General features: G+C 46.2%; 1 pseudogene; it reads left to right on the forward strand.

The window, feature by feature from the left end:
- The first annotated feature begins 7,813 nt into the window (after positions 1–7,813).
- Positions 7,814–8,719, forward strand: LOC133755291 (calcium release-activated calcium channel protein 1-like; annotated as a pseudogene).
- The last annotated feature ends 7,726 nt before the right edge of the window (positions 8,720–16,445 follow it).

Raw genomic sequence — 16,445 nt, forward strand, 5'->3', positions numbered from 1 at the left:
CTTGGGCCTGCATCCAGGGTGGAGGGGGTCTGGGAGGAATCTCCTGACTCCTAGATTCAGATCCCAGCTCTGGCCATTGTGGCCACCTGGGACGTGAACCAGTGGATGTGTTAGGTAGGAAGTCAGATATGAGCTTATGTGTGTGTGACAGGCCTAAAGAGAAGACTATGTCCAGCATATGCATCTGTATCTCAAAGTCATCCTGATGGTGTTTCAGGGGCAGCCGGTATTCGCATCCTGCCCTGCCCCCCTTCTACCTGGTAACCTGCCAGGTGGGGGTCCCCACCCCTTCTGCCTGACAAATCTTCCACAATCTCACAGATGCAGCCCAGTATCTGCATTTCAAACACCCTGCTCCAGGTCCCAATTCTCTAGGGGGTCCTGCTCACCCTCCCTCCTGTCTGATACCTTCAGGGGAAAACTCAGATAAAGTTTTTCTATTTACATCCAAAAAGTCCTTTGTTTCAAGAGGAGCACAGGCAGGGAAGCAAGACTCATCTCCTTAACACCCCCCACCCCCCCACCCCCTGCCTCAACTGGCCTGCACTCTCAGCCCTCTGCCTCTCTGCTGAGCCACCCACCTGGCCTGCCCAGGTGTACTCTCTCCACTCAACCATGTAACCTTGCTCTCCGCCAGTCTGAGCGACTGGGCACTCTCTCCCAGGACCTGTCTGGAGAGGTGCCCATCCGTTCTTATGGATGTCCCTTCCCTAATAAATCTTGCTATTTTACCTCGCACTACTCTGTCTCACACCTGAATTCTTTCTTACACGAAGACAAGAACCCTGCCATTTCTCCGGTAACAGATGGAGGACCTCTCTCTCTCTCTCTCTCTATCTCTTTCTCTCTCTCTCTGCCTCTGCTTCTCTGTAACTCTGCCTTTCAAATAAAATAAACATTTAAAAAATCCACTTAACAGCCACCTTCTCTTGAATTTAACACATACACAGGCCATGCAGTATTACAATAGAACACCACTGAAGGACCCTAATCCCCGCTGGGCCCTTTAGATTGTGACCCCAGACTCAAAAATCCTCAGACCAGACGATGCAAATGCAAGAGGCGGCTTTATTTCACGAGCGCTCGTGGACGCCGTCTCCAGACCCAACTCAACAGGAGGCAGGAGAGAGGCGTGCATAGTAGTGTCTGGGGGGCGCTTATATACCTGGGAGATAGCAGAAGCGGGGGGGATACAGAAGCAGAAAAAAGCGTGGTTACAGGGTTTCAATAAGACAATGAGGTGGGGGCATGCAGAAAATACCTTGCATACTTTTGCCGTCTGCCGGGACCCACAGATAAGGGGCGGTTGGGTGCTTCCCATGCCTTTATCTGGCGCCCTTATCTCAAACCACCACAGCTGCCTGCCCTTGACTTATGGTTTCGGCCCAATTTCCAGGGAATGTTTTACTAGAGTTCCCTAAGATGGTGCTGGGGTAGTTAAAATGGCGTGACCATTGTCAGGGTTGTTCATTCCCCCCTTTGGTCTTGTAAATTAGGAAAATCCTTTCCTAAGGGCAATCCTGATCCTCCGAGCGTTTTAAGGCCTGGTATTGCTGAGTCAGGACCATGGCCTGAACGCGTGACAGCCTATCCCTGACAAACTGTGTCAATCGGTTAAAAAGGCAGGGGCCAAGTGTCAGGATCAATATTAGCAGAAAGATGGGGCCTATAAGAGAGGAGAATAGGGTCGTGGACCAGGGGGAACGTTTCCAGATACTCTCGTACCAGCCCTGGTGTGACTCCAATTCCCGTTGCCTTCTGTCCAGTCTTTTTCTGAGTTTATCCAGGGTCTCAGTTACTACCCCAGTTTGATCGGCATAGAAGCAGCACTCTTCCCTCAGCGCTGCACAGAGCCCCCCTTCCTTAAGGAGCACAAGGTCCAACCCCCTTCGGTTTTGCAGGACTACTTCCGAGAGGGAGGTCAGGGACTCCTTTAATGCCCTGATTGTTCAAGGGCGCGTAGGTCGTCATTCATGGCCTGATGCAGGGACAAGTACTGGTCTGTACGTATTACAGCGGTAGTGCCTGTTGCTATTCCAGCTGTGATGCCGCCCAGACCCAGGAGCGTGGCCAGTGTCAGAGAGAAAGGCTCCCGCTTGGCCCGATGTAGGGGCGACTCAAAGAACTGGAGAACTGACTCATCAGAATGGTACGTTATACGGGGCCAGACCTGTACTAATACACAGTAGTCTCGAGTTTGTTTAAAAACCCTGGCATGCACACATGGGGTCAGTCCAGTTCTACAAGCCCAGTAAGTTCCATTAGGTGCCAGCAAATAGTAATTTCCTGGAAAAACCGACACGGAGTCACTACATAGCTGGTATTGTCCCTATACAGAGGCCTTGTCCTTCAACCTGGGTCAGAGTCAGTTGGTGGTCATTTCCTTGACAGAGGGCTGGGGGTGAAGAGACATTTTTTATATTTGAGAGGTTATAAGGTAGAGCAATGCCCTCATAATAAGGAGGGCGAGGACTGAGGCACAGCCAGCAGTTCTGGGCCCTGGAAGGGTCCGTATAATTGAGGGCCTGGTAGGCCCCTCTTATTAGGTTTAAGAGACGGTCTCCCATGCCCGGCAATGGAGCAGGAGACGAGTTAGGACTCACGGTTGCCCTTGGCCTCAGGGAGGGTGGAGAGGTCGGGGGTCGGCCCTGGGATCTCGGGGGTGTAACCTTAGACACAGGCCTCTGATCTGCCAACACTAGGTTGGGGCCTATAGACTGGGGGAGAGCTTCCTCTCTAAGTTGGATTTTAAATAGGAACCCGGGATTGCTACCAGAAACATAAAACCTCAACCCCCAAGTCCTTCCCAGTTGCCAGTCGGCGATGCTGGCCTTCTTCCCCTGTTCTGTGAAGGTAATGTTTAGGGGCACACAGAGTGGTTGTTTGGAACAGGGCCCTAGCCCTGTTCTTGGGTCTACACAATTTTCCCCTGTGGGGGTGAAATTATGACCTACAGAGATCCAACTGTCACGGGAAAACAGCCTCCAGTAGGCTGCTCCAGTGGTTTCGCATCCCCAGGCCTTACAGTAGAAGGATTCTGGCCCCCCACACCGCCACTTATCTTCCGCAGACCTGCCATCCCTGGGGCACACGTAAAACTCAGATTGTCGGAGATAGCATCTAAATTGTGGATTCCTGCACCCGGGGTTATTTGCATTGGTTGAGTGCACGCCCCTGCCCGGTCCCGGGCTCCATAGGGCTATCTGATCATGAGACATGCTAGGGATATCCCAGGTGTCTAGTCCTGCAACCAATTGACAGACATCAGGGTGTAAGGAGGGCCACCATGTCCCAGAAGGGGCCACGCGGGTAACGGACCACACGACATCAGCGGTGGCAGATTTCACCTGCCACGTGAGCCTTTTTGGGGCATGGGGGCTGGCCACAATCGGGGTAAGAAAAATCAAAAGTATTACAAGCACTAAACAGTCTTTAAGACTCTTATCTTGAGTGGGTTTTGAGTGCGTTGTGCCTTCCATACTGTCCGGTCAGCGGGGCAGTTGTCCTGAGTTTTGTCCTCCTCCGGTAGGGCTCGCTTCACATGGGATGCGTGGACCCAGGCGGCGATTCCGTCGACTTTTACCGCAGTGGGGGTTGTCAGCAGAACGGTGTAAGGGCCCTTCCAACGCGGCTCGAGGGTTTTGGACTGATGTCTGCGGATGTAGACGGAGTCTCCAATCTGGAACGGGTGGGGCACCACCGGACACTTGGACTGATATACTGCAGCCAGAGGCTTCCAGACTTGTCTCTGGATCAGCTGCAGGGCTTTCAGTCGGGTCTGCAGGCTGGGGGAAGTGGCATAAGAGTCAATACTAGGTCCTAGTAAATCGGCAATTGGGGGAGGCCCTCCATAGAGTATTTCATATGGAGTTAACCCGAAGACAGAAGGGGTGTTACGAGCCCTAAACAAGGCCATTGGTAGTAACTCGACCCAGTCTCTAGTGCCAGTCTCCATTATTAATTTAGTTAAGGTCTCTTTTATGGTTCGGTTCATACGTTTTACCTGTCCTGAACTCTGGGGTCTATATGCACAATGTAATTTCCAATTAATCCCCAGTACCTTGGCCACCAACTGACTTACCCGGGAGACAAAAGCTGGCCCGTTGTCGGACCCCAATACCTTGGGAAGGCCAAACCGCGGGAAGATTTTTTCAAAAATTTTCTTGACGACCACCTGTGCCGTCTCCTTCTTTACCGGGAAAGCTTCAGTCCAGCCAGAAAAGGTGTCTACAAACACTAATAGATATTTAATCCCATACCTGCCGGGGCGAATCTCAGTGAAATCAATTTCCCAGTTTGTTCCGGGCCTGGTCCCGCGCACTCTCGCCCCTTCCGGCATCTTAAGGCGTTTTGGATTTACCTTTGCACATGGGACACAAGATTCTGTTACCTGTTTGACCAATGTGTCCAATCCTATTATGAAGTGGGTCTGCTCCTCTCCTTTTAACAAGGTTTTTAGCTTTTTGTATCCTAAATGAGTCCATCGGTGAAGGTCACTCACTATGTCTCTGGCCACTTTCTTTGGCAGGACTATCTTGTTCTGAATTTTCCAAGCCTTCTCCTGTTCGTCATACCTTCCCCCTAACCTTTGGATGGCGTTTACGTCTCCATCCGAATATGTCCACCCGCCTTGGTCAGGAGAGGTAGGGGAAGTTTTGGAAGATTGTACTGTTAGTATTGGTTCTTTTAGGGCAACTGTCTTGGCCACCTCATCCGCCATCCGGTTGCCTTTTGCTACCGGGTCCTCGCCTTTCTGATGGCCTGGGCAATGGATGATGCTCAGCCTCTTTGGGAGGTGGAGGGCTTGTAGGAGGTCGAGGATCTCCTGTTTGTTTTTAATGTCTTTTCCTCCTGAAGTCAGTAACCCCCTTTTACGATATATCTCCCCGTGGATATGGGCCGTGGCAAACGCGTAGCGGCTGTCAGTGTAGATATTTACCTTCTTTCCCTTGGCCGCCCGGAGAGCCTGGGTTAGTGCCACGAGTTCGGCCCTTTGAGCTGAAGTCCCTGGTGTTAGGGCCGAGGCCCAGATAACAGTCTTTCCGTCCACCACCGCTGCCCCCGCCCTTCTCTCACCTTGGTGTAGGAAGCTGCTCCCATCAGTGTACCAGGTATGCTCCGCGTCTGGCATGGGCAGGTCTGTTAAATCTTCTCGGGTTCCATGCACTTCAGCCAGCACTTGGTGACAGTCATGACTGACCTGCGACTCAGTACCGGGTTTCGGGAGCAGGGTGGCAGGATTGAGCAAGGCAGGAGTCCCAAAATGAATCTTCTCAGGGTTGAGTAGCACGGTTTGATAATGGGTAATTCTGGCGTTAGATAACCACCTGTCTGGGGGCTAACTTGCAGAACTGTCCCTGAACTGTAACCCCACTGTCTGTGTGTGAGTGTGTATGTGTGCATGGGCCCAGTGCTTGTGAACCTCTGGATCTCCTCACACTTGGAGCTGAAGTGCCAGCTCACTAGCCCCCTTGCTAAGTGACACAAGGTGACTATGGGATCAAAACTCCAGCTGAGATGTTGCTACACCACCTTGGCTGGAGTCCTTATCAGCCTACTGCCAGAGTTGACCATGGAGCCAGACCAGGCCTCTCAGCAGGGGACCTCTCCAACTTCCACTGCAGTTTAGTTCACAGGTTCCAGTGCAAAGAAACAACCTGATATGGGTTAAATATCCTCCAAGAACAAATCTGACTGAAACCTACATTTGTTCTCAGGAAAATAGACTTTCCTTCACCTTCCACTGCAGTTTAGCTCACAGGTTCCAATGCAAATATGGGATAGGAAACATCAAGAATATGAACATAAAACTCATTTGCTGGGACTGGCATTGCAGTATGGCACATTAAATTATCACTTATGATGCCTGCATCTCCTATCAGAGTGTCAACTTGAATCCTAGCAGTGTTCTTTCTGATCCAATCTCCTAACCTGTGCCTAGGAATTAGCAGATAATGTCCTGATTGCTTGACTCCTTGCCACCCACATGAAATACTCAGATGGGGTTCCTGACTCCTGGCTTCAGTCTGGCCCAGGCCCAACTGTTGCAGCCATTTAGGGGAGGGAACCAGTGAATGGAAATCTCTCTCTCTCTCTCTCTCTCTCTCTATTCCTCCCCTATTGAAAGGTGTCTGGCACATAACAAATCTTCCCAGGCAGATGAATTGATTAATTCACAGGCTTTTATTGGGGTTCCGCTCCCAGGAGAGGTTCCAAGGCCCCAACAGAGCAACAGAGTGGGGGCCAGGGAAGTCGCACATCAGAGATTGAGAGGGCTCTTTTTATAGATTCAGGGCATGGGGGTTAAAGGTTGAGGGGGGTCTGATCCTCATTGGTTGACCTTTAGGCACCAGCAGGGACCTTGACAAGGACTTTTCTTCCTTGAAAATGCGGGTAGGGATTCTCCATTCCCAGAAGTGTAGGCCTTCCCCCCTTGCAGATCCCAAAGCTACCACCTATGTGTGTGTATCATCTTTCCTTTCACTCTGCCTTTCAACAAAATAAATAAATCTCTAAAATATCTCCCTTCAGGATCAAGATTCTGGGGGATATTACACTTTAGGAGGAAATGGATTGATTGTTGTTCAGAGTACTCAAAGCAGCTTCTTTATATCCCAGTTCTTTCTCTGTCCACACTGACATTTTTATAGCACTTATGACAGCATCAGTGTGAGTTTTCATTCATTTTCTCATATCTAGTGTGTGACCCATTAAAAAGCAGCATTCCTGATTGTGTGTCTTTTGCTGCTCCATCCCAAATACTTAGAATAGTGTCTAATGCCTGACATGTGAAGATCATTTGTTGAATGAACAAACTGAACTATTTACTAAATGTTAATGAAGGAGCTCATGTATAAATCAGTCAGTTTATAAAATAAAGCCTAGATGACTATGAAATGTTTATATTGTATATAAAATATATATGAATTTGCAATCTGCCTTTGAACTCGGTCATAAGCATCAGCATCCTGGTCTCCTTAATTTGTTGTGGGCAGTAAGAAGACTTCTGTCTGCTCTGTTTAAAGATCCCCATGGTTCTCAATGTTCAGAGAGCTTTTTTACTGGTGACCTTCCATGTCCACCTGGTTTCTCTTTGTACCAAGCCTGGACTTGAGGATTGTGATTGTGGCTATGGATCCCGGCTCAAAACTCAAAATGTACCCAATGAAATATTTTCTGATTTCCTTTTTGATTTTCTCTTCAAGCCAATGGCTGTTTGACACAGTGTAGATTGACATCCACATATGTGTGACTTTTCCCATTTTTCTGGAATTGATTTTTATTTTTATTCTATTAGAGTTATGAAAGACAATGATATGAATCCAATTTTCTAAAAATTGTTGATGCATATTTTCTGAATTAACTGATGATCCCACCTGGAGAATTTTTGACAGCTGTTAAGAACACATGTTCTGCTGCTGTCAGGTAGAATGCTCTCTGTGTAACTGTTAGGAAAAGTTGATTTACAGTGTTGTTCAAATCTACCACTCTTGAAAGTGAAGTACTGATGTGCTACGTTTGTTCTATTGCTGTTTATCCCTTCAGAGTTCTCAACATTTGCTTATATTTTCTAGTGTTCTGAGGTTGGGTATACATGTTGTTCAACCTGGAAAAGTACACAGAGGAACACTCAAGAATATCAATAATAATATGGGAACAAAATAAGGAATTCAAAAAACACATAGAACAATGAAGAAGAATCAATAAATTTTCAAGATGTAGAAAATGGTGAATAAGGGCCGGGCCCTCGTGGGGGTCGGGGGCCACTGCCTTCCAGGCTCCCGAGCAGGCCCACGCCTTTGCAGCGTGCTCCATGCATCCGGAGCCCGCCTGCCCCAGAGCAGCAACAATCCCGAGCTTCCCCTCAGCAGCAGCAGTACCACTAGCGGCAGCTGCCGGAACTGCCGCAGTGGGGATGGGGAGTCCCCAGGGTCCCCACTGCCGCCGCTGCCAGCAGTCAGCTACCCGGACTTGATCGGCCAGGGTTACTCCGAGGTGATGAGCCTCAACGAACACTCGATGCAGGCGCTGTCCTGGCGTAAGCACTACTTGAGCAGTGCCAAGCTCAAAGCCTCCAGCCGGACCTCGGCTCTGCTGTCTGGCTTAGCGATGGTGGCCATGGTGGAGGTGCAGCTGGACACTGAGCACGACTATCCACCGGGGCTGCTCATCACCTTCAGTGCCTGCACCACGGTGCTGGTGGCCGTGCACCTGTTTGCACTCATGATCAGCACCTGCATCCTGCCCAACATCGAGGCTGTCAGCAACGTTGACAACCTCAACTCCGTCAAGGAGTCGCTCCACGAGCGCATGCATCGCCACATACAGCTGGCCTGGGCCTTGTCCACCATCATCAGCACACTGCTTTTCCTGGCCGATGTCGTGCTGCTCTGCTGGGTCAAGTTCTTGCCCCTCAAGAAGCAGCCGGGGGCAGCCAAGCCCTACCAGCAAGCCCCCAGCTGGTGGTGCGGCCTCCAACAACAGCAGCGAGAGTGGCATCACCCTGGGCCAGGCAGCAGCCATTGCATCCACCACCATCATGGTGCCTTTTGGCCTGGTCTTCATCGTCTTTGCTGTCCACTTTTACCACTCACTGGTCAGCCACAAGACAGACTGACAGTTCTAGGAGCTCAGTGAGCTGGCTGAGTTTGCCCACTTGCAGGACCAGATGGACCACAGAGGGGACCACTCCCTGATGCCCGGCAGCCACTATGCCTAAGCCCTTGTGGTCCAGAGCCCTTCCCCATGACCTTGTCCTGCCAAAGCCTCAAGGACAGCCTGTGCAGGGAGCTGGGCTTCATCGAGGGGCAGAGTGCGGAGGGAAGAGGCTTTTTGTAAAGATTACTGCACTTTGAAACTTTCCTCCAAGTCAGAGTAAGCACTTCCTGTTCTTGCAGCTCCAGGTCAACCTCCTGGTTAGGAGGTGGTGGGGGCCCGGGTGGGGACACCCTCTTTGTCCCTTCTCCTCCCCCATGCCAGTGCCTCCTGGATGCTTCCTGTCCTTTCCGTCTTGACTTCCCTCCCTGTTGTGCAGTGAGTGGGTGCAAGTGTGGACACATAAATATACTCACAAGGGAAAAAAGAAATGGTGAATTAAAAAAAAAACAAATAGAAAACTTCTACTCCAAAGAAACACAATAGAAAAAACATTTTGTTATGTAGAAATGGGATTGGACTTGCATGATCCTCAAACTCTGATGCTTTTCCCTGGCCAAAATCCATGTCTTCTACTGAGAGCATCATCCACTGATTTCTTCAGGGAGTGATCCATCCCACCTGTCAGTGCAAGTGGTAAGTGAGGTTAGAACTAGCTCCTGCTGCAGGGGCAAGGGTCATGCTTGTTCTTCCTGCTGTGGCATTGTTGGTGCATGAGGAGTTGGGGCTCAGGGGTGCACATTTTATGAGGGAATGCACAGGCCCCAGGATTTAGCCCTGGCTGGGGACACACTGTCTCTCTGTTCAGCACAAGGCACACCTGCTTCCACTTAGTGTAAGATGCCCAGGGGTGACCAAATTATGTCTCCCTCAAACACAGCCAGGAGGGAAGAAACCCAGGCCACACCCACCTTGAACATGGCTTCTGCACTCTGTCATCAGTGTCTTCAGTGAGAGAGGATGGCATCTGATTCCTATTTCAAAAAAAAAAATGGCATAGCAACTCGGCAAAATGGAATCAGGAATGTTATTGATATGAAAATGGGCAAATATAAGATACTGTACTAAATTAGTAAGTATTAACTGCACTTCTGAGAAAACATAACATATTAACTTTTTTTTAACTTTTATTTAATGAATATAAATTGCCAGTGTAAAGCTTATGGATTACAATGGCTTCCCCCTCCCATAACTTCCCTCCCACCCACAACCCTCCCCTCTCCCGCTCCCTCTCCTCTTCCATTTGCATCAAGATTCATTTTCAATTCTCTTTATATACAGAAGATCAATTTAGTATAAAGATTTCAACAGTTTGCACCCACATAGAAACACAAAGTGAAACATACTGTTTGAGTACTAGATATAGCATTAAATCACAATGTACAGCACATTAAGGACAGAGATCCCACATGAGGAGCAAGTGCACAGTGGCTCCTGTTGTTGACCCAACAAATTGACACTCTAGTTTATGGCGCCAGTAACCATCCTAGGCTCTCGTCATGAGTTGCCAAGGCTATGGAAGCCTTCCAAGTTTGCCAACTCTGATCATATTTAGACAAGGTCATAAAAGACAGAGTGAAGATAGTAACCAATGATCCTAAGAGTGGCATTTACCAGGTTTGAACAATTATACAGCATTAAGTGGGGAAGAGGACCATCAGTACACACAGGTTGGGAGTAGAGCCATTGGTGGTAGAGTAGAGGTTATGAATACAAAGGAATGAGGCCCAAGTGCACTAGACAGGGCCCAGAACAAAGGACAGAGTCATTATTAGAGGAGCTAAGAAAGGTGCTGTCTAAGCTACAAGTAATTTTTCTGATTGAGAGGCAAATAGAACCTGATAGAAGGGACTTGATAATAATCTGGTGGGCTTTAGGCCTTGTAAATTCAGAGGCCCAGACCTATCTATCTCATCACAAGGGGTATATCCTAAGGGAGGTGTGAACCTCCTAGGGGAAGGCACTCTGTTGACTTTCATTACTTGGCTGGCCTGGGAGGAGAGCTGGCCAGGTCAAGGCAGGGGGCATCTCTAACAAGAAATTTACAGTTCTGCCTGCAATGTTGCTGACCCTACTTGACCATCCCCTCAGCTGCAGTGGTCACTTTGGAAGTTGGGCTGAGTGAAGGGCTTTTCAGCTTGGAGCCAATAAGATCTGTGGCTCTGACCTGGGCATCCTTCACTCCAGGGCAGGTCCATTTCCAGTGATCCAACTCTTGGCAGAGCTACCAGGGCTCTTCATAAGCTGACTTCTGCTGAAGCCCAGGCTTACCACATTGAAAGCCACTGCAGTGGACTGGCCTGTTGGGTCTCCTTGAGGGCAGATCAATGTGCAGATCAGCCATTAATAGGCCTGCCACCCATTGCTTCTGATGCCGAGCTTTCTTTTCCTCCTGGTTGGTGTTCAAGCAAACCAGAGGATGCAAGTCAAGGGAGTGCCCGTGTCCCATCTCTAATCTTCGGTGGCCTGAACTACAAGTCTATAGTCACAGGCATGTTCTGTAGTAGATTTTCTAAGGTAGACAATGCCCATGAGGAAAATTATATTCTCACTTTAAAACTTTCTTTCCCTTTGGTCTGAAAGGGAGGTTGTTTCTACTTACTGTATACTTCGCTGATGGCGAAGAGAATCTAGCTGTTAGATTATTATTTAAGTTCTTATTTTGGCTATGCTATTACAGAAAAATGTTAGCCATCTCTTTTATAAGGTCTAAAGATTAAATTGTGCGTCCTACAGATTCCTTCATAATAGAATTAGTTTCCTACCTTGAGGAGAATAGTGAAATGAAAGAACAAGTTGGGCTTAGAATAGAGAAATGAGGGAGCAAGTCCTCGATCACTTGCTGACAATAGCAATATCACATGAATACTTAGCAAACAGTTTCAACCATTAGATAACAACTTAAGAAAACATTTACCAGAAGGTCCAATGCCTTCTATAAATTTTAAGAATCATGTATTTGAAAACACCTCTTAAATATCTAACATGGTGTAGTTTGTTTAGCCAGTAAACTGAAGCACAACCATATAAAATGTTTTTAGTTTCTTTCTACCAACACGTGTAAAACATGATACACAGATTCAGGTCACACAAATTAAAATGTATCTTTGATTGATTTTAGCAGCTTAAATTTATGGACAATCTTATCTATAAGCCATTTAAAATAAAACTCTTAATAAAATTTCCCCATGTGGACATACAATATGTACACACATATAACATAGCATAGTAGACCAATATAGCAATTTTAATAATAGCTTTTAAAATCTTTAACTCTTTTTGTAGATTGCCAATTGATTTGAATTGCTTTTTTTTTTAGTAACCTCAGTTAACCATACTTTCTCTCAGTTGGTACTGTTAATACATTATTGGCTTCATCTGGTTACAGAGTCATCCCAAAGTACTGAATACAATAAAAGTGGCTGGAAAAAGTCCATAGGAACCTATAGGAGGACAGCTAAACACAGAACCAACAATGCTTTAGTTTTATGAGCAGCACATCATATATAAAACTATGGATGACAAAAGACTTTAAGTCGCCATGTTTAAAATTATAAACTCATCAACCAACAAGAGGCACTTGCTTACTTCACAGTATTTTTGAAAGCACCTGTAGGATTTTACAAGTATTTAACCCTTTAGGCTTCTGGGGCTTTCTCATTAAGATAACTATCATGTCTAGTAACACAAGATCATTAGACTTTTTAATTCTCAAACTTTTGTAATAATAGCATTTTCCATTATAGAAACTTAAAATTTGGTACCACCTCACATCTTGACAGTATTTCTAATATAATCCAAATAGACTGATTAATTGGTGTCTCTATAAGATGAGAGACATAGGTCCTTCGATTTTTTCAGATGGGCCCAAACTGGAAAAATCAAAGTCCAAGATTTACTGGAAATTTTAGAGACCAGATTGTTTGAAACTTTGATTTTTTGAATGCCTGTCAAGAATGCCAAGAAGGCTCAAAATCCAAAATATCTGGTTGAAATAAGATTCCTTAAAATCATGACATAACATAGACCAAATTTGATCATTGTTACAGGTGATTATTCAAATCTTTGAAAATAAGCACATATTTAAATAACCCTTAGCTCTTAATAAAAATTCAGCTGTTTTTGAACAATTAGAATTTAACAGACATCAACAGAACATAATAGATTACTTTAACACATTGCTTTAATAGAGCATCAGAGTTTAATTCTATGTTAAAGAGAAATTGAGCTTCCTGTGATCTTTTGCTGTGAGGTTTCCTTCCTTTACCTTCTTTCATATTGGTGACCATGTTTCTGTGTTTCTGTGTGTAACACATCTTTAAGCATCTTTTGCAGGGCAGGATGAGTGGCAATAAATTCTTTCAGTTTCTGTTTGCTGTGAAACGTCTTAAATTCACCTTCATTCAAAAAGAGAGCTTTGCTGGATATAGTATTCGGGGCTGGCAGTTTTTCTCTCTTAGTACCTGGGCTATGTCTCGCCATTCCCTTCTAGCTTGTAGGGTTTCTGATGAGAAGTCAGCTGTGAGTCTAATTGGAGATCCTCTAAGAGTAATCTGACGTTTCTCTCTTGCACCTTTTAGGATCTTTTCTTTGTGTTTCACTGTGGTGAGTTTGATTACAACATGTCGTGGTGAGGATCTCTTTTGGTCATGTTTATTAGGGGTTCTATAAGCTTCCTGTACTAAGATGCCTCTGTCCTTCTCCAAACCTGGGAAATTTTATGCTAGTATCTCACTGAAAAGGCCTTCTAATTCTTTCTCCCTCTCCATGCCTTCAGGAACTCCTAGAACCCGAATGTTGTTTTTTTTAATAGTATCCTGTAGATTCCCGACAATATTTTTTAGATTTCAAATTTCTTCTTCTTTTCTTTGGTTTGCCTGTTTCCTTTCCTGTTCTCTGTCTTCTAAGTCTGATATTCTCTCTTCTGCTTCACCCATTCTGTTTTTAAGGCTCTCTAATGTGTTTGTCATTTGATCTATTTAATTCTTCATTTCATTATGATTTATTGTCACTATCACAGTTTCTTGTTCCACTAGTTGTTTCATTTCATTTTGATTCCTCCTTAATATTTCATTTTCACGAGAGAGATTTTCTATCTTGTCCATTAAGGATTTCTGTAGTTCAAGAATTTGTTTTTGAGAACTTCTTAATGTTCTTATCAATTTTTTGAGATCCGCTTCTTGCATTTCTTCGATCTCATCATCTTCATAATCTTGAATTGGGGTGTCTTTTTCATTTGGGGGCATCATAGTGTCTTCCTTGTTCTTGTTAGCTTGGTTTTTGCGTTTGTTGTTTGGCATGTTGGAGATATTTGGTTTCTTCACTGTGGTGTTTTTTCTTGTTACACTATGGCTCTATATTAAGTGGAGTGTCTGCTTTCAGTGGAGACTTAGAGGCTTGAGATGAGTGTGGACTGAGAGCTGTGTTTGGTTCCTCAGGGTTGAGGGTGTGTCAAAATATGACACTCCCAGGTTAGGTGTGGTAAATCTCTCTCTTTTTTTTTTATTCAAAAGGGAAGTAATTCCGCATAGCTGAACGTAATTGGAGGTAGTTAGCAGGCAAATGATATACCCACAGGATCCAGAGATCGGAAGCTCTTTCCCAAGGAACACTCAGGGAATCGCTGCTGCCCTCAGTGTGGGCTCCAATTCTCCTGCAGTCTCCCACTGGGTTGCCAAGTTAGATGCTAATCTCCTGTTATTTCACCCCTCCCCCCACAGTCAGGTTTTTCTGCTAGGCTCAGGGCTGGTGCAGACCTAAGGTCGCCGTGCTTATGACATATGTCCAAAATGGCGCCTGCTCTGTCTTGCTCGCCTTTGAGGGGTGAGCGGAGAGAGAGAAACTTGTGTCCGTATCGGTCACTTTTTTATTTTTTTCCTCTCTCTCTTCTAGTTAGCCTGGTGAATTTTTCCCCACGGAGTTTCAAGCCTCATTCCCTCTAGCCTCCTCTTTCTGCTTGCCCACTGGTGTCTCGGGCTATTGATGTTCGTCTCACCTCGCGTTCCAGCGCTGGTGTGTTGAGTCTGCCGCTGGTGTCCCGAACTTGGACTCCCACGCTCTCTACACAGGTCCACTGTGAATCACTAGTTCCGGAAGAGTTTCCTCTGCTGATTCATCCCCTACTCTTCCTTGACCCTGCAGTATCTCCACTTATATTAAACTGTCTCTCCCCCGGACTAATAGTGTGCTCCCTGCCTATTCCGCCATCTTGCCGCTCTCATAACATATTAACTTTTATGAGATGTGTATTTGGCTACTTCTTTTCACATCAACTTTTTTTTAAAGATCTGTGTTGTTTATTTGAAAGGCAGAGTTAGAGAAAGACAGGTAGAGACAGAGATCTTCATCTGCTGGTTCACTCCCCAAATGTCCACAATGGGCTGAACTGAGCCAATCTGAATCCAGGAGCCAGGAGTTTCTTCCAGGTCCCCCATGTGGGTGCAGGGGCCCAAGTATTTCGACCATCTTCCTCTGCTTTCCCAGGCATATTAGCAGAGAGTTGGATGGGAAGTGGAGCCCCCAGGACTTGAACCAGCACCCTTGTTGGATGCTGACATTACAGGCCAGGGCTTTAACCTGTTGTGCCACAGGTCTAGCCCCTATTTGACCACTTTTAAAATGTACTGTAATTGTAGTCCTGACAAAAAAAAATATAGCTGATGAATTTTATCATCTTAAGCATTTCTAAGGTATGGTTGAGTAGTGTTGAATATATGCACATTGCCTGGGCCCAATATTCAGAACTGTTTTTCCTTATGAGACTGAAACTCTCTACACATTGAATGAACGTTTTTACAATTCCACCACCACCAACTCCCAGTAACTGCCATTCTTCTTGCCATCGCTCAGGCTACAGAGTCTTTAGGAGGTATGCTGATATTTCAGGGTCACATAACTGAGAGGGTATAGGGAACCCTCTTGGAACTCAGATTGCCTCTGCAAAGCTGGTTGATTGTACCCAGGCACTCCCTGGGGTTTTCAGATTGGGCTTTGTGGCATACATGTGTGTGATTATGGACATGGCATGAGGCAGATGGAGGATGAGACTTTGGAGAGGTCTTTTCTGCTGAGGAATCCCATGAAAGTGGATCCCAAGAAATGCAATCAATTTCTTGATGAAAGTCTACAATAGAACCTCGAACTCAGGGTGTCTAAGCTTTCTTTGCTGAAGCCCCACTGGGAAAAGCCATCTGTTCTGCTGCTCTGTCCTGACTTTCCAGGGGCCCAGCCTCAAGAAACCCTGGATGTGAATACTTTATAACTGAGATATTGGCTCAGCTCTTGCTATTGATACCTCGGGCATTTGGGCAGGAAGGATCCCATGGTGACATGGGTTGTCCCTAAGAAGGAAACTCTAGGCAAGGTCACCACTCTGATCCCACTTGAGCATTGCAACACTACTTCCCCTTTTGTGGGTATTTTTGGGAGCCTCATGTAGGCTGTCCTGTCCCATCTAGGAACAATTTATTGGAAGAGTTAAAATCTGGGTCAGCCTGTTAGATCTACACTCTAGGTCATGGCAGGCAGAATGGGAAGAGAAATGTTGTGCTGGCACTCATCTTTTATGTGAATCCTAAGCTAGAGAAATGTTCAGACAGAAATCTGTGCTTGACCTTGTTAACAGAAAGTTACCTGGAACAGAAACTATTGATAGCCAGATGGGGTTATGATACCTCCAGACCTGGCTTTAGAACCACTGCAGGAAGTTGAAAATGTACTTAACAGAGTCATACATTTCTCCCTGGGTGATGGGCAATTTCACCACATTGACAATGAAGCCCAATGCTGAT

This window comes from Lepus europaeus, unplaced genomic scaffold (assembly GCF_033115175.1).
Source record: "Lepus europaeus isolate LE1 unplaced genomic scaffold, mLepTim1.pri SCAFFOLD_3_1, whole genome shotgun sequence".
NCBI lineage: Eukaryota > Metazoa > Chordata > Mammalia > Lagomorpha > Leporidae > Lepus > Lepus europaeus.